The 13,408-nt window shown below is 49.8% G+C and overlaps 1 long non-coding RNA gene, 2 other non-coding genes and 1 pseudogene across 3 annotated transcripts; 2 read left to right on the top strand and 2 right to left on the bottom strand.

Moving 5' to 3' along the window:
* Positions 1 to 1,234: 1,234 nt before the first annotated feature.
* Positions 1,235 to 1,399, bottom strand: LOC148671254 (U1 spliceosomal RNA). The gene has a single exon (XR_015938537.1). It is a non-coding gene; the product is annotated as a U1 spliceosomal RNA (small nuclear RNA).
* Positions 1,400 to 4,814: 3,415 nt separating this feature from the next.
* Positions 4,815 to 4,933, top strand: LOC148671253 (5S ribosomal RNA; annotated as a pseudogene).
* Positions 4,934 to 5,469: 536 nt separating this feature from the next.
* LOC148671252 (5S ribosomal RNA) lies at positions 5,470 to 5,588 on the top strand. The gene has a single exon (XR_015938627.1). It is a non-coding gene; the product is annotated as a 5S ribosomal RNA (ribosomal RNA).
* Positions 5,589 to 10,161: 4,573 nt separating this feature from the next.
* Positions 10,162 to 12,360, bottom strand: LOC148671251 (uncharacterized). The gene is made up of 2 exons (XR_015936667.1): positions 11,554 to 12,360; positions 10,162 to 11,207 (listed from the first exon to the last, which is right to left on the bottom strand). It is a non-coding gene; the product is annotated as an uncharacterized LOC148671251 (long non-coding RNA).
* Positions 12,361 to 13,408: the final 1,048 nt, after the last annotated feature.

Genomic DNA, 13,408 nt, shown 5'->3' with positions numbered 1-13,408 from the left:
ACCAGGACGAGCTCTGTCGGCTCAAAAGCAGCGCAGGACCTGCAAGAACAACAGAAAGATTAGCATCCAGCGGGGGCCTCTTAGTGAGCCCAAGATCTCATCAAGAATCGGCTCCAGCAACAGGGCTGGGCGCATTGTTCCATTCTCCGACCACTCTCGGTGTAAACAAGTCCCTCCTGGTCTCTGCTTGAAATGCACTTTCCTGCGTTTGCTTTGGTGTAACTGGCTTCCCCTGCATGGGCGAATGTGAAGAAGATCCTTAGTAAGTCATTGAAGAAAACCAAGAAGAGGTCGGAGTGGCCTCTGTCGTTCATCAACGATCCAGTCAGGCAGTACTCCTCCTATTCTGCCAGTATGCGGATTCGAACCGGGGTTGTTGCGGCCACAACACAAATTCTGAGCGCTATACGATCACAGCGAGTTACCGAGACATACACAGCCAGTAGGAAAGGATGTACTCTCTTTGTGTGACACTAGTCGGAAAAGTCCTGACGCTGCATTTCAACTGAGCCCTAGTATACATCAACCCTTCGACACTCTGAGTGCCAACTCTCTTGTGTGTTTTCTCCATCAAGCAGGTCATCAAGGCAGCAATTACAGTTTGCTTACATGACGCATGCACAACATGGCTGTATGCTCCCATATGGTCTAGCGGTTACGATACCTGATCTTCACCCAGGTGGCCTGGTTTCAGCTCCTTGTATGAGAACGTGTCAGTTTTGCCTCCTGCTTTCCAAAGATCAGCACCATGTTTTACGCCTCCCCCGAATATCGAAGCTGCCTCTAAATCTGCAAATGAAGATGAGTCGACAAACCACTTGTTTTTCGTATAACTATACATATATTCATTTAATACTGATTTCATTCATTGAGCACGGATACAATAGAGGTACAGCCATTCACTGTTTGACATGTCTGCACTGGTACAGAACCTAGCAATCAGAAAACGGGTGAAACTGTCTTGAGAATTAGCATACAGTACCAAGGCCCCCATGACCAAATAAAGGCTAACCTCGATAATCAGCCTAAATAATGCAGACAACAGCAAAACGACTGACTTTGAAAAGGGAATGAATGTCCGGAAGGAGTAGTGTAACCAGCTTGAAATGCTTCTCCGGACCTCTAACTAAAAGAAACCGGGAACCAGCAGTGGCATCGACTCCTTTCGAACTGGGATCCTATCGCAGCTCATGGTGTCCTAACTCTCCCGTATCTGATATTGGACCAAGCACATCAGGAGAGAGCGCGAACGCAGTCCCCCACTACCAGAAATTATGCAGTCGAGATTCCCACATTTGGGGAATTCGCAGGGGTCAGCACAGCCGGAGTGCAATGTCCGAGCCTCGCCCTGGGTGAATCGATTTTTTAAGAACTTCATTTTCTTTTCACAAAAAAATACAGGACATCACAAATTAGAAAGCTTTACATTAATATACATACTTAAAACAGTATATATAATCACATCTCATTACATATTGACACGGTACCAGTTATATAGCAACAATTTATTTTTTTCTGGTGCAAATCACATTCTTTACTTAAACATGATAATGTTTTTCACAGTTTCTTGAGATATTGACCTATGCTCTCAATTTCCCACAGATTTTCTGCTTCCTCCCTCCCTTCTCTCCACAGATCTCTGAGGTAATAGTTCTCTCGGGTGATGAACAGGGCCAGGCTACCTGCTGCCTTGACTGGGACCTCGATGCCTTTGAACAGCCCCATGTTCCTCACTCTCCACAGGGCGTCTTTCCCACTGTTCACCACGGCCCAGATCCTGTCAAACACGTCAGGAGGAAGTTTGACAGGAGAGATGCCGTTGTAGCGGCAATGCTTGTTAATAAGACAGAATTAGGCGGTGGTATTCTGTCCTAAATGAGGCCCCATCTCACCCTCCATCTTTGTGGTGCAGCCACAGAGAAAATATTCATGCAGGTTGATTTAAGATGTTTTCTTTTGATAATGGACAGCTCCCAGATGGGGATGCACTTAGCTTAGCCTGGCTATCATGATCAATGGTCATCCATTGGTGCCTATCTGTCTAGGGAGTGCCGAATGGACATCTGGACTGCATTCCTAAGTGTCAAGAGTAAGTGACTCATATCTCACCTTGACCAACCAATCAGGGACTGGCAGGGCGTGGTAATACCACGTGGGTCTCTAATGCCCGCCAAACTCTCAACCAATCTGCACACATCTATGTCTTGGTCAAAAAGGGAGCGCAAGCTCAGATCGGGGCTCTCCTTGGCCATTTTCGCGCATCCTCAGAGACAATCACGTGACAACTGCTGTTGTCTGCAAAGGGACTTGGACTTTGTTCTAAGCGCGAGGCCGAGGATCCCATACGTACTCAGAATTCTACCAACGTGAATGATCCGCTTGATCAACGGCAGCCTACAGTTGGACCCTCATCGACAACCTGAATAGCTTATTCAGAAGCAGCGCTGGACCAGGAACGAACCAGCTTCTTCCCAGGCAAAAGAGTGACTTGTGAGGACTCGCGGTCACACTCTGTGCATAGAGACTTTCTACTAGCCAGCTGGACTGCTGGTAGATCTCCTCGGAGCAACGACTGCCTTGCGCGCCGCAGTCAGATTCCTCCGCCCGTCCTACTCCGAGCTGTACCTCAACTGGTTGGCCGGTAGCCAGAGGACGCCGGGACAACGCCCATTAGACAACCGCTGGAACAGAGGCTGCAACAGAGCCTGTCAGCTGGTTTGGTGTTCGTGCCGGGAGATTCCAAATCCATACACAGTGGATAAGTAAACCCCATGTTCTACATTGTGTCTCGAGAATTCAATTGTACCTCAACACAAGTTGTTATCAATTTAATTCATGAGTAATGTATTTACTTCCGAGTTTAGAGTAACAGTGGGTAATAACACTGATTAGCGATTTGGTAACCGAATGATATATATTGACATATATTCTCTGTTGTGTATCTCTTTGTGTTGGCATCTCTTCGAGATTATATACCTTGTATATTGATAACCCTCACAGTAAGGTCTGCCGCTCGTATCCAGGCAGACTAGTATATGTTTGGTGCACAATTTATATGAATAAATGTATCTCGTGTATTGAACCCGTGTGTGTGCGTTGTTAGTTGTTCTGACGATTGATTTTCTAAAAGCCACAACGAACAACCTCGTGATTACTGCTACAATTAATAATTGTCTCAGTAAACCCATCAAACCTCTACAACCATGATACACCACCATAAACTATATTAATTTAGGAACATAAACATATAGTGTAAACTGTATATGGATGGTATTGGTAGTTTAAAGAAAAAATACACACCAGTATTCCACTTTCTTCCTAAACATTTTAAGCATCAAAGTCTTACATGTAGTAAGATTTTACCACGTTTCGGAAACGTTTTTACATGCTCCTTCTGACCATCTTAACTTTATATACTTTGTGAAAAGTCATAAGATATTAACATTTTCTGTGAATGTGCTCGTTATCGGAGTAAACAAAAGCATACTTTTAGAATTTGATTAATAGGGAATATAATATGGAATCACGTACCTAAAGAAATTAATAACGATATAATTATTTTTATGTACTGTAGCTCAAATAGTAGTATAATACACTTTCTATGGATACATGTGCTTCTACGCAACGCAGAAGCACATCCACAAGTAACATTACCTAGCTAAGAGAGGACATTGGCTAGCCATTATGATAAATACAGTGGAAAAAAGCAATTGGGAAAATAAGACCTGCTGATCTGTTATACATACCAGGAAGAGAACAGAATATGATTTTTTTCTGTTCGAAACGTGTGTTGTCTTTATGAAATTCATGTATTTTAAACGTTTAATTAAGCAGAAAAAAATTTACAGAAAGATACTAAGCTGATCACGAGATAGAAAGATCACCCGTTTTTCGCGCATCAAAAGTGGCTATTAACTGGATGAACTGTTATTAACTGGAGTCAACTGGGTGAAAACACATAATATGAACATGAAACAAAACAAAAAATAAAAATAAGATACAATCTACAGACATTAAAACCGGTGTCATGGAAATATAACTATCAAGGAAGCCACAAGAGAGAGTTCTCACCTGAGTAAGGTCTTTATTTCAATATTGGGAGCAACCAGAGACTCAATTTGTTACAGGCAGTACAGGGTTTTCATAAGACGTTGCGCTGGAAAAAAGCTCAGCGCTTTGTCCCTTCTAAAACTTCCACTTTCCCTAAGATAAAACGGATTACATCAAAAAGCGAAAGAAGAAGCAGTAGATATGTTATTCAAAGCTTTTCAGTTACTTTCAGCTAATTCTAACGACCCAGACAGCATATATTGTTTTGGAAAATTGTCTTCTAAAGTAACCTAAACAGTGTACTTTGTTGATGCACTGTTTTCTAAAATTCTGCACGTACTGTAGCACAGCAATTACATCCTTGAAATATATTATCTAAAAGCCCCAATATATTTATTTGCAAAGCTCTCTACATTTTAAGAATCAATTTACTTATTAGATTTCCACTTCAAGACTTGTTCGGCTGGCGTTCGGGGAGTCGCGTTTTTCAGAATTGTATTGAGATCGTTTTCCACAGAGCTCAGATGTCAAAGCACAGCAGCAGCTCTCCACAGCGATCCTCTATAGCGCCCTTTCTCCCGCAGCTCCGTCCTCATTGGAAGGAAGCAAGAGTGAAAGGCTGAAGTGAAATAGAGCGGGGACGAAGGCAGTGAAGAGAGAGAACGTGGGAAGAAGAGAAAAACGCAAGGGAAAAAAAGCAGCGTCGTAAAAGAGGTGACGGAGCTGTCCTCTCAATAAGAAGGGTGCCAGCGAGTCTTGCTTTCGCTTACGGCCCCACCCACTTGAGCACGCCTGATCTCGTCTGCTCTCGGAAGCTAAACAGGGATGGGCCTGGTTAGTACTTGGATGGGAGACCGCCTGGGAATACCAGGTGCTGTAAGCTGTTAAGCGCAGGAGGCGCCCTATCCCCGCTCGCTGGCTCATTCCCCTGTTCACACGTGCAGTGCGGCTTGTCCGTCTGTTTATTTGTCAGCTTTGGCGAGACACGGGTGCTTGTGTATTAGCGTGAGCGTTTTTTATTCTGATCAGGAACAGTTTTACAAGTCCGCAAAGGATCGAGGAAAGGTTTATCGCCAGCTGAAAAGAGACACAGCGCTTCGGCTGTGGAGACTTGTTCGGCTGGCGTTCGGAGAGTCGCGTTTTTCAGAATTGTATTGAGATCGTTTTCCACAGAGCTCAGATGTCAAAGCACAGCAGCAGCTCTCCACAGCGATCCTCTATAGCGCCCTTTCTCCCGCAGCCCCGTCCTCATTGGAAGGAAGCAAGAGTGAAAGGCTGAAGTGAAATAGAGCGGGGACGAAGGCAGTGAAGAGAGAGAACGTGGAAAGAAGAGAAAAACGCAAGGGAAAAAAGCAGCGTCGTAAAAGAGGTGACGGAGCTGTCCTCTCAATAAGAAGGGTGCCAGCGAGCCTTACTTTCGCTTACGGCCACACTCCCTTGAGCACGCCTGATCTCGTCTGATCTCGGAAGCTAAACAGGGATGGGCCTGGTTAGTACTTGGATGGGAGACCGCCTGGGAATACCAGGTGCTGTAAGCTTTTAAGCGCAGGAGGCGCCCTATCCCCGCTCGCTCGCTCATTCCCCTGTTCACACGTGCAGTGCGGCTTGTCCGTCTGTTTATTTGTCAGCTTTGGCGAGACACGGGTGCTTGTGTATTAGCGTGAGCGTTTTTTATTCTGATCAGGAACAGTTTTACAAGTCCGCAAAGGATCGAGGAAAGGTTTATCGCCAGCTGAAAAGAGACACAGCGCTTCGGCTGTGGAGACTTTATTAATAAGGCCCCTCAGTAGTTGAGATCTCTGTTATACCCATCTAGAAACATGCAATCAGCATGTTATTGCTGAAGCAATAGTCACAACATTATTCCACACCTGGGTGAGATGCGGGTTATGATGACAGTCATGCTTTCTACACCTTATACTGAGCTCAGAAATGGACCAAGCGGACATCTCACGAGCAGATCCCTCCGCGTATAAGAAAGGCAACTTGTCTCAGCAAAAATACCACGGATTCACATCCAAAATATGATAAAAAGGCAAAAACCCCACACTTGGAATGCAAACGTACCCTAAAAAGGAAACACGGTTTTAAAACGAACTTGATTTTCCCCTGGAGAAACCTTTTTATGGACACACATCGCATCTATTACACATGTAGAACTAAATATAAAGATAAAACTTAATATAAGAAGTCATGACATGTCACACATGACGAAGTCTGGTCCAGAATAAACAGTTTACACTGACCCACCTTTATTTACCCTGGTCACTCACTTCTATTAACTGTTTAACTGGGTAACAAATTAATATTTGTTTCAATTTGGGATCTACACCTGGGAGCCCTGAAATGTTGGCCAGAGGGGAGAAGCTGATATTCAGACGTGAGAATATATTAAAAAAAAGGATCTGATGTTGTTTTTCACCTGTCTAATCAAAGCTTGTTCAAAAATTATCTGATTATAGGACACACGAGTTTATAATCATACTCATTCCACTTTTTAACCCCGTATATATGCACAATATGAAACGTATATACACTAAATCTCACGTGTGACTCCCATAATATACATTTCTTTACGAAAATTAGGAACACTTACTACAATTATCAACCCCCCATGACGAGGCAATATTTCATACCTTTGTTTCTTTGTGGGTTCAAAGTTCTGTCCTGTCGTTTCACACGTAATGTTTTGGTAGTTATCTCAATTTTCCTTTGCAATTATCTCCAAGATCATCATCAACTTTTTGTAAAACGCTATGCACAACTGATATTTAAAGAAAGTCCTGTACTAAAACGTCTTCGTAGGGAAAGACAACTTTTTTTTCCTTACGTTAGTCGCTACACGGTTACTCAAAAAATCCATTCACCGCCTTTAAAAAAAAAGTTTCGTTTTTTATTGTGGTTCACTGACATTTCTGTCACAATTCTGAGGGACCCCAAATAAAATTCACTTGCCGGTATAAAGACGCCGGCGAGGATAAGACAGGTATCGAGCCACCTGCGTATCTAGCGGACGTTTAAAATAAAAAAAATGGCGTGTAATGTTGCGAAGGGCTACTGTTTTTTTATAGTTTGTCGATTGTAAGGGACGTGGGCCGCGACAGAAATACTGGACGGGGTGGGAAAAGCTTTATTGATGGTTTATTGTACCGCAACGGTCACAATTGACTCACCAGCAAAGATGGCGCCGAGGCCACATCGACTCCCTCCCGCCCTGCCTCGCACCGAAGCTCGAGCTGCGGAGCGCGACGCCAAACCGCCGGTCCACGGGCGCGGGCGCCGGACATAGACGTCATAAACCCTTCCGAGGCGCAGGAATTATAGATCACTGTAGTTTCTTCTGGACCCGGGTTAGTGACAGTGTGCCCTCCGTGAGAGTCTTCTGAGGAAGCCAGTGTCTCATGGGTGTCCAGGCTTGGTACCATCTGTCCATCACAGGACACACAGACACACACACTCACACACCCTGGACAGGACACCAGTCCATCACAGGACACACACACACTCACTCACACACCCTGGACAGGACACCAGTCCATCACAGGACATACACACACCCTAGATAGGACACCAGTCCATCACAGGACACACACACACTCACACACCCTGGACAGGACACCAGTCACTCACAGGACACACACACACACTCACACACCCTGAACAGGACACCAGTCCCTCATAGGACATACACACACAACCTGGATAGGACACCAGTCCCTCACAGGACACTCAGACACACACACTCACACACCCTGGACAGGAACCAGTCCATCACATGACAAACACACACTCACTCACACACCCTGGACAGGACAGCACTCCATCATAGGACACACACACACCAGGGCCAGTTTTCCCAGAAGCCAATTAGCCCAAAAGCCTGTCCAGACCCGAGCCCGGAGCCCCCCCGCGCTGAAACCCTCCGTACAGACGGCCGCACACAGCTCCGTTGTTCCCGATTCCCGAGGTGATCTGTTAAAAGAAGCCGGTGTGTTGCCTCCAGGTGACATTTCCTACTGGAGTCAGGACAGGAGGCTCTTCTGTACACAGAAGGGGGTGGGGGTGGGGAACAAGCCGCCCAGCCCTGTGGTTGAAGCCGATACCCCGGCTTCTCTCCAGACACAGCTGGGTGAGCTCCTCCAGTCAGTACAGGGGGCTCTTCTGTACACAGAGGGTGGCGGGGGTGTGGAACAACTCCTTTGTTCGGGGCCTTGGGGCATTCTTGTTGTGAAAGGCGCTATATAAAAAACTGAATTGAAATTGAATCTTACAGGTTTGGGTTTTTCGGAGATCTTGTCAGAGATCTTGTCTGACGTGCCATTTCAAAAACGTAACGACACTCCTCACGTCCGAGCGCCGCCGGTCTGTGACGTAACGTATGCTTACACAACCATGACGGTTTCATCATGGACAGCACGAAAGCCCAAAAAGTGGTTGACGTTTTAATTTGGCAACGCCACGATGGATCCCAGTTTTTTTTTTATTTTGGAGGCCAAAGAGGACAAAAAAGGAAACGTCTGGAGGTGGATCGATGGTCATCTCTGCGGTTGTTCTGATGTTCTGGAAAAAACAAAACAAAAAAAAAACGGCTCGCTTGCCCGGTCGTGTAGTGTTTCCACACCCCACGCAAATCAACTTCTCTTCGCCCCCGGGGGCTCGTCACCCGCCGCACGTGATAGGGGCTTCCCCCGGCTGTGACGTACTTACCCTACCCCCTTTTCCGCCAGCGTCATACCAAAGGTCGCGCTTCGGGCCGCGGCGATGTTGACGGACTGTCTTGTAGCGTGAGAAGGGTTTAAATTTCGACTTAAGGAGTTGGCCATCGTTATATTTCGCGAGGTATCATACGGGGGGAAAAAGAACATTTATATTTATCAACCTACTAGTAATACTGGGTGGATGTCACGTTCCCCAAAGTTCAGTGCCTCACTCTAATAAAGTAGAAACGCGACATTAAACTCCGTTCGAAACGGGAGAAATCACCAGGACACGATACAACTGACGTCCGGAAAAGAAAAAAAGAACTCCTATTCCTATTTGTAATGACCCCGTCGTGTTTTTCCCGGTGTGCGCTTATCTTTCGGAGACCGTTTCTCTCTGGTGTTGTTTTGCTGTTGGAATAAATGCCGAGGTGACCCTTCTGTGTGGAGTCTGCGAGTCTGGGCTGGTCGAACAGGGGTCTCCCAATCGTCACAGAAGTGTGTGTCATTTTGGGTGGTGGTGGGGGGGTGCATCGGGGATACTGCGCCCCGAGGGGGTGACCTCTCACCTTACTCCGGACGAAGGGAGAAGACCTGTACCTTCACAAGTCCGGGTTGTGAAAACTTCTTCTGGCAGTTCAAAACGTTTCGAAGGGACTACAGCGCTACCCTGTTTTCCATTTCTATCGTGTATTATTAGACAGTCATAAGTATCTGTACTGATCACAGAGTCCCCCTCTCACTGCCAGGACTGAAGACCAGTGCAGCACGAATAATAATAATAATTAATAAGTCTGGACTCTCCACTCAGAGCTCCTCCCAGGTCAGGGGGATCCCCTCCAGCCCCCCCAGTGTGCAGCCCCTACCTGGATGATGCTCCAGTCCGCTCAGCACACAGCAGCTCCCAGTGGGGAGGAGAGCAGAGGGATGGAGCCAGTTCAGAGAGGGGGGGTGATTAGGAGGCCATGATGGGTCAAGACCAGGGGGGGAATCAGGCCAGGACACTGGGGTAACACCCCTACTCTTCTCCAGAAACACCCCGGGATTGTTAACGAGCACAGAGAGTCATGACCTCGGTTTTACGTCTCATCCGAAGGACGGCGCCTGTTTACAGTCCAGTGTCCCCCGTCACTATACTGGGGCATCAGGACCCACACAGACTGCAGGGTGAGAGCGCCCCCTGCTGGCCCCACTCACACCTCTCCCAGCAGCAACCTTAGGGGGGGGGGGGAGGGAAAAAACCAAAAGCTAAACAGATTTTTTTTTAAAAAAATTTATTGATGCTTAACAAAAGGTCATCAGTCCAGTCTGGGGCCCCTCAGCTTCAGTCCAGACCAGTCTGGGGCCCCTCAGCTTCAGTCCAGTCTGGGGCCCCTCAGCTTCAGTCCAGTGCAGTCTGGGGTCCCTCAGCTTCAGTCCAGACTGGGGTCCCTCAGCATCGGTCCAGCACAGTCTGGGGTCCCTCAGCTTCGGTCCAGCACAGACTGGGGTCCCTCAGCTTCGGTCCAGTCTGGGGTCCCTCAGCTTCGGTCCAGCACAGACTGGGGTCCCTCAGCTTTGGTCCAGACTGGGGTCCCTAAGCTTCGGTCCAGCACAGTCTGGGGTCCCTCAGCTTCGGTACAGCACAGCCTGAGGTCCCTCAGCTTTGGTCCAGTCCAGTCTGGGGCCTCTCAGCTCCAGTCTAGTCCAGTCTGGGGCCCCTCAGCTCCAGTCCAGTCCAGTCTGGTGTCCCTCAGCTCCAGTGCTGTCCAGTCTGGGGTCCCTCAGCTTCGGTCCAGCACAGTCTGGTGTCCCTCAGCTTCGGCCCAGCACAGACTGGGGTCCCTCAGCTTCGGTCCAGCATAGACTGGGGTCCCTCAGCTTCGGTCCAGCACAGTCTGGGGTCCCTCAGCTTCAGTCCAGACTGGGGTCCCTCAGCTTCGGTCCAGCACAGTCTGGTGTCCCTCAGCTCCTGTCCAGTCCAGTCTGGGGTCCCTCAGCTTGGGTCCAGCACAGTCTGGGGTCCCTCAGCTTCGGTCCAGTCTGGTGTCTCTCAGCTCCGGTCCAGTCCAGTCTGGTGTCCCTAGGCTGCAGTCCAGTCGTCTGGTGTCCCTCAGCTCCGGTCCAGTCCAATTCAGTCCAGTCCAGTCCAGTCTAGATCTTAGCAGGCACAGAACCAGGAAAGGAACCTGGAAAGAATATTGTTATTGCAGGTGTGAGGGACACAGACACAGACGTCACCATGACATCAAACAGCAAGAGGAGACTCCTCCTTGAATCACAGACACGACCGGGCGGCGCCCCCCTGTCTGCTCACCTGCACCTCCTCTTCCTCTTCTTGTCCTTCCCGGCAGCCTGCTCCTCCTCTCCCTCGCTCTTCCTCTCCTGAGCTAGGGTCTCCGCCGCCCCCATCGGCTCGTCCTGATCTTCTGTCTCCACTGACACGCAGCTCAGGGACTTCAAAAAGACGCATCGGCGCTTCTGAAGCAGAGACAGGAGAGTCACGTTAAGAGTCGGACTGGACACTCCAGTACATGAACACTGCACTGAGAGAGAGAGGGGTTGATACAGACACACTGACTGGACACTCCAGGACAGAGAGGAGGAGAGAGACACACTGAGGACAGAGAGGAGGAGGAGAGAGACACTGACAGACAGGGCTGAAAGAGAGAGAGACAGAGAGGCAGGGACAGGCAGACAGCAGGCCGAGAGAGACACTGACAGACAGGGCTGAAAGAGAGAGAGACACTGAGACCCAGGGACAGACAAGACGGCAAAACTCCACCACAGACAGGACAGGGGGCAGGGTGGGACCAGCACTGACCTCCTTCCTCTCTCCTGCCGGAAGAGCTGTCTCCACCTCCTCTTCCTCCTGCAAGTCAAGAGACAGGCTGAGAGAGTGACGGGCTGGCGGGACATCGGCGAACAGAGCTGAAGGCAGAGAGCAGAGGAGACAGGCCCAGCTGGGACAACGCAGGACAGACAGAGAGACAGACAGGGAGACACACGGAGAGACACAGGGAGAGAGACCCAGCTGGGACAACGCAGGACAGACAGAGAGCAGGGAGACACAAGGAGAGACACAGGGAGAGAGACCCATTTGGGATAACGCAGGACAGACAGAGAGCAGGGAGACACACGGAGAGAGAGAGGAGGGAGGGAGACACAGCTGGGACAACGCAGGACAGACAGAGAGACAGGCAGGGAGACACACGGAGAGACACAGGGAGAGAGACCCAGCTGGGACAACGCAGGACAGACAGAGAGCAGGGAGACACACGGAGAGACACAGGGAGACAGGCCCAGCTGGGACAACGCAGGACAGACAGAGAGCAGGGAGACACACGGAGAGACACAGGGAGAGAGACCCAGCTGGGACAACGCAGGACAGACAGAGAGCAGGGAGACATGGAGAGACTCAGACAGAAGGACAGAAAGACAGAAAGAGAGAAGTACAGACGGACAAAAAGACAGAGAAAAGGACAGATGGACTGATGGACAGAAAGGCAGAGAAAAGGACAGAAAGACAGATGGACAGATGGACAGAGAAAAGAACAGAAGGACAGAGGGACAGATGGACAGAGGGACAGATGGACTGAAGGATAGACGGACAGAAGGACAGATGGACAGACAGACGGACAGACGGACAGACGGACAGACGGACAGACTCTGCCCCACTTGCCTCGTCAGACATCTCAGCCTCTCTCCTTGCCCTCCGCACTGGGGAGCCCCAGACGGGGCCTGGCGGGGCCGGGCGGGCGATGGGGGGCAGGACGGGCCGGGGCAGGGGCAGGGGCACCGCCCCGGGCAGCAGGGGGGGCTCGCGGGGCATGGTGGGGATGAAGGGGGGGCAGCGGGGCGGGGCGGGCAGGGGCCTGAGGGGGCCGGAGGGGGGGGCCGGGGGCGGGGAGCGGAGGGGGCTCTCGGGCGAGGAGGGGGGGGACACCGAGCGGAACGAGCTGGGCGAGCCCGAGCGGGACGAGCCGGACGACCCCGGGAGCTCCAGCTGCAGCTCGGCTGCCCTCTCCAGCTTCTGGACGAGCTCGGGGAAACACGAAGACACCACGGGATTCTGTCCAGCGGGGAGAGAGGGAGACACAACGCAGGGGGGATGAGGAGCAGAGACTACGCCTGGACAGGTGAGTGTGTACAGTGTGTCCAGTAAGAGTCTGGACAGGTGAGTGTGTACAGTGTGTCCAGTAAGAGTCTGGACAGGTGAGTGTGTCCAGTGTGTCCAGTGAGAGTGTGGACAGGTGAGTGTGTACAGTGTGTCCAGTAAGAGTCTGGACAGGTGAGTGTGGACAGTGTGTCCAATAAGAGCCCAGACAGGTGAGTGTGGACAGTGTGTCCAGTGAGAGTCTGGACAGGTGGGTGTGTACAGTGTGTCCAATAAGAGCCCAGACAGGTGAGTGTGGACAGTGTGTCCAGTGAGAGTCTGGACAGGTGGTTGTGTACAGTGTGTCCAGTAAGAGTCTGGACAGGTGGGTGTGTACAGTGTGTCCAGTAAGAGTCCGGACAGGCGAGTGTGTCCAGTGTGTCCAGAAAGAGTGTGGACAGGTGTGTCCAACAGTAAGAAGCTGTCTTACCCTGTAACCTAGCTCAGGGGTGTTAGGGGGTGCTCTGTCTCCTCCCCAGATCTCACCTTCAGCTCTGGTGAAATGACGGACCACTAGGAGACG

This window comes from Lepisosteus platostomus, chromosome 5 (assembly GCF_059453375.1).
Source record: "Lepisosteus platostomus isolate fLepPlt1 chromosome 5, fLepPlt1.hap1, whole genome shotgun sequence".
In the NCBI taxonomy this organism is placed as follows: Eukaryota; Metazoa; Chordata; class Actinopteri; order Semionotiformes; family Lepisosteidae; genus Lepisosteus; species Lepisosteus platostomus.
This window is presented reverse-complemented; position numbering and strand designations above follow the sequence as displayed.